The sequence below is a fragment of the Mus caroli genome, chromosome X, assembly GCF_900094665.2.
Source record: "Mus caroli chromosome X, CAROLI_EIJ_v1.1, whole genome shotgun sequence".
Classification (NCBI taxonomy): Eukaryota; Metazoa; Chordata; class Mammalia; order Rodentia; family Muridae; genus Mus; species Mus caroli.
The window spans coordinates 51,609,114-51,613,042 of NC_034589.1; positions in this window are offsets into that span (position 1 = coordinate 51,609,114).

Sequence of the window (3,929 nt, forward strand, 5' to 3'; positions counted from 1 at the left end):
TTACACTCTCCGGTGTTTTGTTATACTAATGAAAAAAGTGACAGAAATACACTTGACCAATCTATATGAGTCCAATGCTTGGGGCTGTGTTCTTCACAGTGGCTGTGCATTACTTACTGTGTACTCCAGAGTCAGACAGGTAGAACCCACAGGTCAAATATGACCCACTGTCTGGTTTTTCTTGTTTGTTTTGTTTTTTGTTTTGTTTCAGATGGGTTTCTCTGTGCTGCCCTGCTTATCCTGGAACTCCCTCTGTAGATCAGAATGTCCTCGATCTCAGAGATCTACTTGCCTCTGCCTCCTGAGTTCTAGGATTTAAAGGCATGCGCCACCACTAACTACCACTCGGCTTCTACTGTGTGTTTCTGTACTACCTATGAGCTACAGATAGTTTTCAAGCTTTTTAAATGGTTTAAAAGTCAAAAGAATGCTTATATCACATGTGTAAAATATTAAATTTATATATCAGTGTCCCTCAGTAAGATTTGCCTGGAACAAAACCACACCCCTGTTTTATCTCATTTTTTCCACTAAAAAGGTAGTGTTGAGTCTCTGTGATGGAGACAACATGATCCCCAAATTGAGCAGAGAGTTTTTGCTGCTAGAGATTCTCTTCTGTCAAAGAAGAGAATCAGATCTCAGTGAGTTTCTGAATTCAGAGCCCTGCCCCCACCGCAGCTCTTTCCCAAATCTCTAGATACCCTTGAGTGAGTCTTCTGGATGCTGGCTGTCTTTGAGCTGTTTGAAGTGCTTCTTTCAAGAGTCTGGGAGGCCTGGGATGCTTAGAGTGGTATTAGGCTTTCCATCACGCGTTTAGATGAAAATGTAGACAGCAGACTTGGGGTTATTTGTGAACAAAGCCCTGAAAGGAATCCAGTTGCTCTTTGGTAAGAGGTTCCAAATTATCTCAGGCTCTCCTGGGAGCTGTGTGGAGAGCCTTATATGGATATAATCTCCTAAACTGGGCTTGTCCTATCTGTGGCAGGGTCAGAACTGCTTTTTAAAAAAATGTTGTTTACGCTTAAGTTGAAAGATAAATTGTGTACATTTATTTATTTTTACAAATATGGTATTTTAAAGCACATGTATGTTATAGAATGATGAACTCCAGCTACTTAAACATGTTGACATCTTAACACATGTGTTCAGATCTATGATTCTGGTTGTGTGACCTTGTCTTATCTTCCTATTTAATCAAGCCATGCTCAAGGGAACATTAATGCTGTCAACTCCTGCACACATCTTCCTGCTGCATCCGAGATGGCAGTTGCTTTCCTTTTGGTGCCTGTCACCCTTCCCAGCTGGATGTAGGTGGAAGGATGTGTTTCTGTAAGTGCTGGAGTGGGCGAGGTGGCACTTCATTGGGCTACTTGCTTCCTGGGATTACAGGGTTTGAAGAAGATGATAAAGAGCTTCTGCTGTGTGCCTGGAGGCAGTGGTTCTGGCTCTGCATTCCATGGGTGTTAGCTTTACTCAGACCTATGGCATGCCTTCACTCATTCAACAGGTATTCATCAAATGCCTGCTAAACGCCAAGTTTGGTGCTTTGCGGGCTACAACAGCAGATGCAGCAGAGACAATGCCGGTTCCTTTACAAAGCCTCTGCCATACTCATGACACCAACCCACAGGTGGGGGCTAATGATGATAAATAAATCATAACAATCTGTACGGAATGGGTTTTAATGATAGGAAGCCAATGAACAGAACTGTAGCCAAGACAGAGATTGGGGCATAAGGTAAAGCCCCTTAGAGGAGGAAGCATTTCTGTTGGGGACAGAAGGATAAGAGGGAGCTGGCTTGATGACTCTTAGCACCAGGCCTGGCAAGGTTAGTACGCAAATGTTTGTTAACAGGTTGGATGAAAGCAATCTGCTTAGAACCCTTGCTGAAAATCCAAAAGCTACAGATGTATTTGTTCTAGTGACCTCAGGCCGAAGCTCTAACCTAGTCTAGTCCTAGACAACATAGCTGTGGTCCAAAGGAGAAAGATGTGGTGAGGGTGGTTTCCCCACTCAGCTCTTTTAACATTCAATTCCACGAATGCTTGTGGACCTCCTCCTATGACCCCATCACTGTGAAACACTCTGGGGAGCCAGAGGCAGGTCAAAGAGACTGGCAGAGGCCTTATGATGGCCTGTCAAATAAACGGCATGGTAAATGCAACTGAGGACATAGAGCGAGATTCCTAGAAGAGGGGTGCTGGACACATTTGAGGGAGCTGGGATAGAGCCAGAGGAGGCTTTCAAGAACAAGCCTTGCCTGGGAACAACTAGGCCGGAGAGTGAAGATAGAGTGGAGGCTGTAGAGACTGAGGCAGGGACAGGTCTTGGGACAGTTTGGGGAATAAGTGTTTTGGATTTGAGATGCACTAAAGGTATGTAAACACCCAAAAGGAGATCTCCCTGGTGCTGTGCTCAGTACTGTCCCTTCTGTCATCTGATCCTGCTGCGTTAGGTTTAGTTTTCTAGGAAGCTATGGTGTTTCAAAGGAACCGCCCGATCCTTTTCTTCACAAATTTCATGCTTTGGGAAGTGGCTTTTTCCTCCTAAGTCTTTCATATTTCTCTTACAACTTTTCAAAGCATCTACCATATAGTATTTCCCCCAAGTGAGAGATTATTGTCCCTCTATTTGAGGGAAACTGAAATGAAGTCATCTGTCCACTGAAGTGACAGCTGCAAGCAGAAATGTTCTCAGTGGAGCAGCGGTCATCTGAGCTCAAGCCAGCATCCCTTTTCCATGAGTGGTCGCCCCCTGTTAGCCTTCTATTACTGACTTTTCCCTTGCCCCTGCTTATATCTCATTATATGAGGTTTTTTTTTTTCCCAGAGATGAGCTCTGGCTTGTTCTGAATGTTTTAGGTGTCAAACATCCTGTTTTCCTCTGAGTAATATGACCCTGTCAGCGACCCACTGCATTTCCGAATGACATCATGGGATTCAGCTGAGAACTGCTGGAGAAAAGCGATTATGGGAGCCAGGGGACCTCTGCTCGCCCCTCTACCTTCCAGTGCGTTGTTTGGTGATGACGAACAAGAACCCTGTGAATGTGTGTCAGCATTGCCCTAAAAGCAGAGGTTGGCAAACTAGGGCTTGAGGACCCAATCTTGTAACTCTGGCTCTGGCTGATTTTAGAGAGAGCATTTACTTGGCACACATCCATTCTGATGTGCTTCAGTACTGCCTATGGTCATTTTCGCACCACCTGTACATGGAATTGAGTTGATATGCCAGAGCCCATATGGTCCTCAAGGCACAAAATTGTTCCCATATGACCCTTTCACAAAGAGTTTGCTATGGGATTTTTCTTTGATTTTTGTTGTTGTTTAGTTGAGACAGACTTCATGTAACCCAGGCTAGTCTGAACCTCACTATGTAGCCAGCAATAACCTTGAACTTTTGATCCTGCTGTCTCCACCCCCAAAGTTCTGGGAGTACAAGTGTGCACCATCAAGGTCCACCACCCTTAGGAAGCAGCTTGTGAACAAGGTGACATCACATGACTTGGCAAAATACCACTGGTTCCCTTCCCCTCTTCCTCAACATACTGTTTAGGAAAGTAGGGGTGGGTTTGAAAAAATACATTGGAGCTTTTGTATTTATTTAAATTACAACAGATCTTGCACATCTAGTAAATGAGAGTCGCACTTCCAAAGAGGTCCCCTGGGAGATCACATCCTTATTCTAATGCTCTCGCCAAAGTACTGGACATTGTTCCTCTGCAGAGCCAACAATGGGGTACCTGAGACAATCCACTTCACTTTCTTCCTGGCACCAAGGTAGAGCAGTCTAGTTGGGACATTTGGCTTGTTGGGCAATATTTGCCCATTTAAACAAAACCCACGCAAACCAAGCAGTACGACTACTTCAAGGAATTAGCTGTAGATTCTAAAGGTAGTCCCCTGAATGGCACCCACCATACAGTGTCC